The sequence below is a fragment of the Mustela nigripes genome, unplaced genomic scaffold (genome assembly GCF_022355385.1).
Source record: "Mustela nigripes isolate SB6536 unplaced genomic scaffold, MUSNIG.SB6536 HiC_scaffold_75, whole genome shotgun sequence".
Classification (NCBI taxonomy): domain Eukaryota; kingdom Metazoa; phylum Chordata; class Mammalia; order Carnivora; family Mustelidae; genus Mustela; species Mustela nigripes.
In genome coordinates this window covers 5,035,429-5,045,955 of record NW_026739490.1, presented here as the reverse complement: position 1 = coordinate 5,045,955, position 10,527 = coordinate 5,035,429, and the positions used below count along the sequence as shown (strand labels likewise).

The 10,527-nt window shown below is 48.0% G+C and overlaps 1 protein-coding gene across 2 annotated transcripts in view; it reads left to right on the top strand.

The window, feature by feature from the left end:
- Positions 1-4,644: 4,644 nt before the first annotated feature.
- Positions 4,645-10,527, top strand: part of PTPRA (protein tyrosine phosphatase receptor type A) — a 149,101-nt gene continuing 143,218 nt past the window's right edge. For both annotated transcript variants that reach the window (XM_059386573.1, XM_059386572.1), the window contains exon 1: positions 4,645-4,935. The gene's annotated coding sequence lies outside the window, so the exon portion shown is untranslated. The remainder of the gene's footprint in view (positions 4,936-10,527) is intronic.

Genomic DNA, 10,527 nt, shown 5'->3' with positions numbered 1-10,527 from the left:
AATTCATCTGAAGGACTGACAGCTCACAAGTCTGGCAGCTGAAGCTGGTTGTTGACTAGAACCTTCCCTGGGACTGTTGGCCAGGACACCTACAACTCAGAGCTCAACATGGCAGCCAGGTTCTAAGGGCAGCATCCCAAGAGAGCCAGGCAGAGCTGTACTGCCTTCTAGGTTACTAGCTCTGGAAGTCACCCAGGGCCTCTCAATACCTGCCACATTCCATTGGTCAGGGCAGTCCCACCCCGTTTCACTACCATCTCTTGGTAGAGGAGAGGGGAGGCTCTGGAAGAGTGTATAGAACTGGTAATGTGGCCAGTTTTTGGAATCACAGATAGGCAAGCCCATCAGAATCTCAGAATCAGCAGGCCTCCAGGGAGAGGAAGAGAGATCCCAATCCCAAGCTCATTGTTTGGGGCTCTTTTCCTCCCCAACCTTGATTTTACAGTTCCCCACTGCCCTGGCAGCTCTTTGATGCCTTTAAAAAATGTTATCTCCTGGGGTGCCTGGGTGGCTCAGTGGGTTAAGCCTCTGCCTTCAGCTCAGGTCATGATCCCAGCATTCTGAGATCGAGCCCTGCATTGGGCTCTCTGCTCAGCAGGGAGGCTGCTTCCCCCTCCTTCTGCCTGCCCCTCTGCCTACTTGTGATCGCTATCAAATAAATAAATAAAATCTTTTAAAAAAATGTTATCTCCAGTTTTTCTAGCTGTTCTCAGTGAAAAGGGGTTGGGACTATACAAGCCAATGTGCCCTCTCTGGAAAGGGGGCCCTGAGGCACTGCTTTGAGAATGTACACAATAAAATGTCTGCACCCCCAAAGTTACATGCCCCATATATGCTCCTGGAATGTGCAAACATTAAGCACTGGACATAGGAAGCTTTAGAAATACGTGAGAAAAAACAATGATGACACACAAATAAAGTGATTCCAACTTCATAAAAAGTGTTTATGCAGGTGGAGAAGCATCAGAGTGGTCCAATGGGAGAGTTGTCTAAAAATTACAGGCAATTTGGTATGCTTTTTTGCAAAATTAAACCCTGATCCCCCTCCCCCAGCATTGTATCACAAAAACTTTCAGACATAGAGCTAACTTGAAAGAATTATACAGCGAACACCACCTGTATACCCACCGCCTGGATTCTGCCATTAGCATTATACTATTACACATCTCTCCATCCCTCTATCCATCTTACTTATCCACCTTATATTTGATGCACTTCAAACTAAGCCACAGTCCTTAAATACTTCCCTCTAAATACTTCAAAATTTCTTTTTTTTTTTTTAAAGATTTTATTTATTTATTTGACAGAGATCACAAGAAGGCAGAGAGAGAGAGAAGGAAACAGGCTCCAGAGCAGGGAGCCCGATGCAGGACTCGATCCCAGGACCCTGGGATCATGACCTGCACCAAAGACAGAGGTTTTAACCCACTGAGCCACCCAGGCGCCCAATACTTCAGAATTTCAGTGACTAAAGCCCAGGACAAGGATTTGGGGAACCTTTCTTCTAGTTTAGGATAGCCATAGAAGCCCGGGAGTGAGATTCAGTCAAAGGTCTTCTCAAGATAAGGGGCCTTCAATCTTTTAGGTAAAAAGCTCCAGCAAAGGACCCTAGAAAGGAGAACAGCAGCCTGGACAGGCACTTGGCTCTCATTTACTCCAATATTCTATCTTATTGCCTTGCTTTATTTTCATTACAGCATTTAGGAAATTTTCTTTTCCCTTGTTTGTTTATTGTCTGTCTCCCATCCAGAATGTAAATTCCTGAGAGCAGAGACCTTCTCTGTCTTATTCCCTGCCACGTCCAGCACATGGTTTTTGCTCCGTATTTGTTGAGTGAGTGATTCATTGTTTCATTTACTGGGTGGAGAAGGGGGGTCCAGAGAGGGGAAGTGATTTTACCTGATGAAACAGAGGAGTCCTTGACCCCCATTGTCCAGCTCTTCTTGAGTCCAGTCCTTTTCTCACGAACCCTGGGACTCCTTGGGGGCACCTGTGGCGTGGCTCACAATTGTCTGCCTGTAGGTATAAGCTCCAGTGAGTTGGACCTAAAGCAGGACTGGGAGCAGAGCTTCAGCCTCCCACATGGGTGCACCTGAGTATGGAAAGCCTCCCCTCCCTCTCTCAGTCCTCCTCGTATTCTGTGCTCTTTGAAGACAGCCCTTTGCCCTGTGGTGATGGGGCAAAAGCATGGAAACCCTGGGCATCAGGTGGGGTGGGGAGGCTAGGCACCTGTCCACAAGTGAGCAGATGAAGACAAGACTCTATTCTCTCCCACTGGAAATGGTCGGTGTGGTAACCGAGCTGAACTCTCCTTCCCATAGTCTCCAGGATGGGGTACCCAAGACCCTGCCTCTCCTAGGTCTCCCTTACACACACACCACAAATGCTCTGACCACAGTCCTGCTGTCTCATGAAGAGAAGGAACTTCATTTCCTGAGAATGGTTTACTTGCCAAGCTGTCTGTGGTTATAATTCTCAGTCCAGAGGCTGGGAAGTTCCAGGAAGGGTGGGAGGGGGAGGTTCGGGTCACACAGCCAATGTCAAGGCTTGAACCCCAGGGCTCTCTGACTTGGAAAACCTGCAGTGTTTTTCCAAGTGTGGCCACATCGTGTGTGTGTGTGTGTGTGTGTGTGTGTGTGCACGCGTGCAGGGGGGTGGAGGGAGGGTATTCTTCAGATGATTTTGAGGGTGAACACTTTTTATTTTATTATTTCTTAAGCAAACTCTACCCCTAGCATGGGGCTCAAACTCACCACCCTGAGATCAGGTGTCCTATGCTCTCCTGAGCCAGCCATGCCCTAACACTTTCTATTTTAATAGTTATTTTCATGTATGTTAGAACATACAAGTAGCACATCAAACCTTTTTATGGTAATATAAAAGAAACTATAAAGAAAGAAATCAACCAAAAGAAGCATACTAAGAGTTAATAGGGCAGATGTAGAGAATGCAAAACTAAGCTGGTGGGGTTTGGTCTTAAGATGGCACTTGCTACCCTTAGGTACCCAGATACCTCCTGCACATACAGTCATTGTTTTCCAGGGTTTCTAAACGCTTTGAATTCAGGCTTTTCCGATTTACTTTTGGTGAGCAGACAGATTGAGTTGGCACTTCCTGGGAAACGTGTGGGAGCACCTGCCCTCATTGGCTGCCCTTGGGATCTAACAAGAGACTGGGCATGTGGCCTCTGGGCCTTTGGGCTAGAGCGTTTATCCAGCAGAGGCGTCTAGGGCTTGGCAATTTCGTGACCCATCCGGTGCTTCTGAGACCAAGAGACAAGTCCAGCTAGAGAAGGAACTTCCCTGCCCGGGAGAGGCCAGCCTGAGGGAGGCCCACCGCTGCCTGGATTTCCAGGCTTTGGCTCGGGTCAGCACGCACTCACTTATTTCACAAATGAAAAGGGAGAGTGCATAAATTGACGCCTCAACTGCAGGAGGTGATGGGCACTCGAGGTGACAGGGGCACCAACCCCGAGGAAATAGTTGCCGATGTGGGCTCTTTATGCACCAAAATGTACCCCCCCCCCCCGCACCCCTTGTCACGAAGAAGAGTTGCCGCCGGCCCCCGGCCCCCCCCCCCCCCGGGGGCGTGACACCCACCGCAGGCGGCGCGGACTCTGCGTCTTGGATTAAGGGTCCCCCAGCAAGCTCTGCTTGCACACTGCTGTGCAATCTGTCTCCAACCTGCACCCCCAACCACTCGCCCTGAGCGGGGCCTGCAGTGTCTGAGGGACCTCCTGTGGGAACCACAACCAGGAGAGTGTTTCACCCGCCACGCACCACGGCCGGGGTAACCGGTCTTCGGCAGCGGAGGCCCAAGTCCCGCAGCTGCCAGACGGACCAACGCATAGCTTTGCGGCACCACACGTGGGGCAGGGAGCCCTGGGGAAGAAGTCCGCGCGCAACCCCGACCCCGGGGGCGGAACGCATCTCAGGTCCTCTCCGCTCTTTGAACCTCCCCTCCTCCCTGTCCTATCGCAAATAATACCCTCACCGCAGAGACCTGTGTGTCGTATTTCTGCTCGGCTCTGTGGCCAGTCAGGCCCGGGTACGCGCATCTAGAAAAGCGGGAGAGATTTCCCTGGGGCTTGGGTGGGGATGGCGTGAGCTGACTTGATGTAAGACGACACCCACGGCGCCAGGTCCATTCTAGGGACTTAGCAGGTCCCTCTCCCCAAGAGAGCCTACGTCCTTTGAATACCTTGCAGCAATTGAGGGGCGGGGAGTCGGAATGGAATACATTTGGAGAGAGGGGTGGGAAGGCAGCTTTTTTAGAGTTCCAGGTCGTCCTGGTCTCTGGACATGGCTGTAATTTGTATTTGGCCTCAGTTTCTTCATCTGTAAACTGGGAAGAAGGCCTACGTCCAGGCGACTGGGACTTTAGAAAGGCGGATGGCGGTGGTGCACGGGAGGTCAGTGCACCCGGGTTCCGGCTTCCCCAAGGTTCCCACGGCTGCGGGGCGCAAGCACACCTTCCAGGCGGCGCAGGAATCAACGAGACCGTGAGACCCGGCTCCGCCGCCCACGCGAGCGTGCGAAAGAGACCTGGGAGTCGCGCAAGGGCGGGGCCCGCGAGGGCCGGGAGACGCCCTTTCGGTGTGGACCAACCAGCGCCCGTCTCTGAACAGCCAATGAGGACGCACCTTACAGCCAAGGCCGGGTCGGGAGCGAGGCTGCGGCGAGTGCGGCGCTGACAGAGACGCGCGCGCGCCAGCTCCTCGGAACCCGGGCCGCGGCCGCCATCACCGCCGCCCGCCCAGTCGCCCCTCAGCCACTTCCCCTCGCCATGGAGGCGAGGCCGCCGCCGCCGCCGCGGAGCTCCGAGCCGCGGGCCGGGCGGCGGCCCTGAGGGCTTGTGGCGGGCCGAGACGCCGCCGCGGAGTCGAGGCGGAGTCGCCGTCCTCGTTCCCAGCGGTCCCGCCCAGCGCCGGACTCGGTGAGTGCTCGTGGCCGCCGCCGCCCCGGTGGGCTCCGTAAGGGGGGGCGGCTCCCGAACGCGGGTGGCAGGGGTCGCCGGCCCGAGCCCTAGGCAGTCTTTTCCGGGCACAAACCATCGGGCGGCTCCAGTCGGACCCCGCGTCCTTGCGCTGTCCGTAGGGGGCGGGGGGATCCCCGGAAACGTGCCGGACAGGGCGCCGACCCCTCTCGACCGCCCGGGAACTTTGCGTGCGTCCTCCTGGGGTCAGGGCAGGGCACTGCCATAGTTCATTCTGCAAGAAGAAACTTGGAACAGTGAGAACAGAATTTGCTCAGGTCCATTTAATGGGAAAAAAGAGGGAAACTCCTGGCATGAGAAAATTTGTTCTTGCGGAGACCTCAACTTTTCTTTCCCTTAACCCCAGCTGGCCTCTGTCCCAGGCCCCTCTCTTTTCCGCCCACTCCCAACTGTCGAGGTTGCTTAAGAAGGGAAATAGGGGCTCACAGCTGCCCAGAATTCAAAATGAGCCAGTTGGGAATGCAGAGCCCCTTACTTTTTCATTTTGGGTAAATAAAATAAAGAATATTGTTTTTTGGAAAATCGGTTACTAATTGTATTTCCTGAAGATACAAATAGTAATGGCAGAGTTGAAGGTTTTGTTGTGGTTTTTTGTTTGTTTGTTTGTTTGCGGTTTTTTTCCCTTTCTTTCTTTTCTTTTTTTTTTTTTTTTTTGAGACCAGTGATGATGTTTGTAAGACTAGAAAAGAGGAATGTTCAAAACCTCCCCAGGCGGGGTAAATGCCTTCAGAAACCTTTACCCAGGTTGGGAATTCCTGCTCTAGAACCAGTGACATCTCCCAGGAGATGTGTTCATTTGCCACCTGCTTGCTGTTAAAGCAGCCTAGAACCAGAAGATGGTGGGCGAGGAGAGAACTGCCGGTGGAAGATGGGCGAACATCTTCCTGCCTGGCCACTCCTTCAAGAAACACAGATTTGATGGTGTCACTTGTTTACTTAAAAACTGCTCGCTCTCCTTTTCCCGTGGGATGAATGAAGCCCAGAATGCCTTATCAAGTCATACCAGGCCCTGGATGGTCTTGCCTCAATTTACTCTTAGCTCAATCCTTTCATTCTCCTTTCCCTCATCCCCAGCCATTCCGAGTTGTTTGCCTCTTCACATGTTTGGATGCCTTTGCGCGTATGATTCTCTTTCCTCCCCCACCCTTATCGGCCAAGATCTACCTCTCTTTAAAGAGATTCTGATCTGGGAAGATTCTTGAGGCCAGAAGCCGTGTCTTATTTACCTTTCCATCTCCTTGCTAAGAGGATTCTTCCTCTCTGTTGTCTTTTAAGTCCTATCCCATCTCTTCCCTTGTATGTCTCTTCTCTGTTTACTTCAAGGTACCCACTTGCTGAGATAATCTTTTCTTGAGTGTTTCCTGAAGGCCTGCTTAGAGTCTTTGGCACATCTTGGACATTTAGTATCTCAGATTACCCATCTCCCGGTGTCCATCTCACCCAGTCCCCGAAAGTAGTCAGCAGGCAGGAGCTGACAGGTCTCCTGTTATGATGGTCTCCAGTCCACTTGCCTGTCTCTGAAAGCCTCAAAGCCCCATGATCTCTTTTCACCTCTCTGCCCACCCCAAGTGGCCTGGCTAATATATGCATTCTAAGGCATGTGGGATCCAGGAGGTGGTTCACTGGGTACCTTTTTTTTTTTCTTCTTCTTCAAGATTTTATTTATTTGACAGACGGAGATCCAAGCAGGCAGAGAGGCAGGCAGAGAGAGAGGAGGAAGCAGGCTCCCCACTGAGCAGAGAACCGGATGCGGGGCTCAATCCCGGGACCCTGAGATCATGACCTGAGCCGAAGGCAGAGGCATTAACCCACTGAGCCACCTAGGTGCCCCATCGCTGGGTACCTTTTAGCCACTTGTTTACCATCTGGATGAAATTCAGAACAAGAAAAGCCAATCTGATTTCTGTAAAGGTGTTCATGTGCCTTCTATTTGCCAGGCGAAGTGCTTGAGATACAAAATAAGAGCAAGGAATCTTTATCTTTTAGGAGCTCACAGTCTTATGCAGGACAGGTAGATACAAATACCTCACAAGTGCTGTGAGAATGTAATAATGATAATAACTATTGTCTTTTATTTGCCTTGTGAGAGACTATGTAATAAATTCATTCCATGAATTACCTCATTAATCCTTTCAGCCGTCAAGTAGGGGCTTTTTCTTATTTGACAAGGGCGGAAACTGAGGCCATATAGGGGACACATAAGGGAATAGTCAGGATTTAAATCTTGGCAGTGTAGTTCCAGTACATGTCAGGCTGTATAGAGAGCATTCCTTTCCTGGGAGGGGGCCTTTGGGTCATAGAGTTTGGTGTGGTAGACAGGGTATGGGAAAGAAGGAGCAGCACATGAGGTCGTGGAGGTGGAAGGAGTCCATTGTCCTTGGGAAAAAGGGAGAGGTTTAAACAACTGATTTGGGTAGAGGAGAGAAGGGTGGGAGATGAGATTAGGATGAGCTTGCAGGACTCTATGTGCTGTTTTCGAGTTTGGGCAATGGAGAACCACTGGAGGATTTTAAAGACTGTCAGGGACCCTGGGCTGGCTAGGCTTTCAAAGGGTCATTTAGGGAAGTGTGGGGCCAGAAGCCGATGCCCCTGCAATTTGGAGACATTGCTCAGGTGCCACTTAGGTGTAATCGTAGTGTCTTAGACTCAGATGGAGGCCTAGAGAGAATCCCCAGTTTCAGGAAAAGATAAATACATGTGAGAAAACACTCCAGCAGAAAAGAGGGAAAAAAAGAAAGAAAAACACTCCAGCAGTATAAAAGGGAACATAGAGGAAAATAAATCTCCTTCCTACCCTGAGCTTTCCAGAGATGACTGGAGTTTCCAGTTTCTGTGGCATTACATAGACACTGTTTTTATAAACATGTGTCTACCTATCCATATTCCTCCCCGCCATGGTACATACCAGTCACACCTTTTTCCTTTTTAACATATTTAGGAAATCATTCCATGTTAGTAGATATAAAGCTGTTCATTCTTTCTGTTGACATTTTTTACTTTTTTCATTGTGTGGTTGCACCATAATTTGTAACTAGTCTCAGGTTAAGCCACATTTAAGTTTCCAGGTTTTTCTATTACAGTGTTACAGTGGATCTTTTTGTACATAGTACTTTGTAAGGAGCTCATGTGTAAAGTTATCTGAACAATGTATTTCTAGAAGTGGAATTACTGGGTTAAAGGATGTATGTGCATTTAAAATTTTTAGACATATAGCCAAATCCCCACCCTTTCAGTGTGTTTGTACTAACTTAATCATTTTCCTCCCAGAAAGTCTGAATCGGACTCAGTGGATCTTCATAAGTGTACATCACAATTGCCTGGGATGCTTTTCCAGATACCATATGCCTACTTTTCCCTCACCTAATCTCCCGTATGGTTTTAACATTTCTCTCAGTTTACAGAGAGACATTGAGGTTCAGAAGGATAAGTGACTTGTGTGACTTGTTAAAGTGGGTGGTGGTGTTTTTTAAGCAGTTCTGATATTTGTATTTGCCAAGAGCCTTTCATTGGAGGCACTCAGTCGATTTGTAAACATTGTTGCATTATTTTTCTCCACCTTCATGTGGAAAAAGTGAGATGCAGGTGAAGTTCGAATTTGAGTTACAAGCAGGAAGTTGGCCAAATACAGACCTTGTCTTTATACTTTTCGTGCAGTAACTAATAAATGTTCCCAAATACCAGAGCTGAAGAAATGTCTTTTTTGTGAGTCTGAGTACAACAAAAATAGCACTGTATAACACTAACTTAATAAAACTCAGCAGCAAACCCGTAAATAACCCGACATTAAAATTTGTTTTATTTTTACTGATTTATTTTGTAAAAAGATTTATTTATTTATTTAAGAGAAAGAATACAAGCACATGAGCCAGAGGGGCAGAGGGAGAGAGAATCTCAAGCAGACTCCATGTTGAGTGTGGACTCTGAACTAGGGTTTGATCTCATGACCCTGAAATCATGACTTGAGCCAAAACCAAGAGTCAGACGCTTAACCAATGGAGCCACCCATGTGCCCCAGAATTTGTTTTACTATATTCTCTATAGGGACACCAGACTGGCTCTGTCAGTAGAACATGAAGTTCTTGATCTTGGGGTCATGAGTTCAAGCCCCATGTTGGGCATAGAGTTTACTGAAAATAAAATATACATATGTCTATATGTATTCTTTATAGAAAAGAGAATTTACTAAATGTAAAACTATATTTGCTTTTTAAAAAAAGTTTTAATTCCAGTTGACATGCAGTGTTATATTAGTTTCAGTTGTACAGTATAATGATTTAACACTTTCATACATCACTTGGTGCCCCTCACAGGTGCACCCCTTAATCCATATCACCTATTTAGCTTGTACCCCTGCCCGAACTATATTTATTTATTAATTTATTTTTAAGTAGGCTCTACATCCAGGATGGGGCTTGAACTCACAGACCTTGAGATTGAGAGTTACATGCTCTACTGACACAGCCAGCCAGGTGCTCCTATATTTACTTTAAATTCACATCCATTTGTGTCAGTATGCAGGCATAGCTTTTTTTAAATATCTGTAATCAGTACATATAAAATATAGTTGTTGTATTCTTAAATAGCATAAAATGTTTTGTATTTACTCATTTATGTATCTAATTTAAATCACAGAATAGTAATCTGTGCATTGATAACTAGTTTGTACAATATTTTAAATTTTTTTCCTTTATTTTATCCTTTTTACTATCCTACTTTTTTCTTAAGATTTATATATTTGAGAGTGAGCATGTTCTGGCATGAGCAGGGAGGGGGAAAGGGGCACAGGGAAAGGGAGAGAGATAATCTTAAGCAGCCTCCATGCCCAGCATGTTAGTCTGACCCAGGGCTCAATCCCTGAACCCGTGAGGTCATGATCTGAGCTGAAACCAAGAGTCAGGTGCTTCTGACTGACCCACCCAGGTGCCCTCCTCACCCCAAATAAAATCTTTAAAAAAAAAAAAAAGGTACTGAGGTACCAGGGTTGGGGGATCGAGCCCTGTGTCAGGCTCCCATGCTGGGCGTGAAGGCTGCTTAAGATTCTCTCCCACTGGGGGCGCCTGGGTGGCTCAGTGGGTTAAGCCGCTGCCTTCGGCTTGGGTCATGATCTCAGGGTCCTGGGGATCGAATCCTGCGTCAGGCTCTCTCCTCAACGGGGAGCCTGCTTCCTCCTTTATTTATTTGTTTTTTTTTTTTTTTTTTTTACAGATTTTATTTATTTCTTTGACAGAGAGAAATCACAAGTAGATGGAGAGGCAGGCAGAGAGAGAGAGAGAGAGAGAGAGTGCTTCCTCCTCTCTCTCTCTCTGCCTGCCTCTCTGCTTACTTGTGATCTCTCTGTCAAATAAATAAATAAAATCTTAAAAAAAAAAAGATTATCTCCCACTGTACACCCACCTCCCCTAACCCCCTGCCTTAAAAAAAAAATAAATAATCTTAAGAAAAAAAGATTTTTAAGTAATCTCTACACCCACTGTGGGGCTTGAACTCAGAACCCTGAGATCAAGCAAGGCTCTACTGACTGAGCTAGCTAGT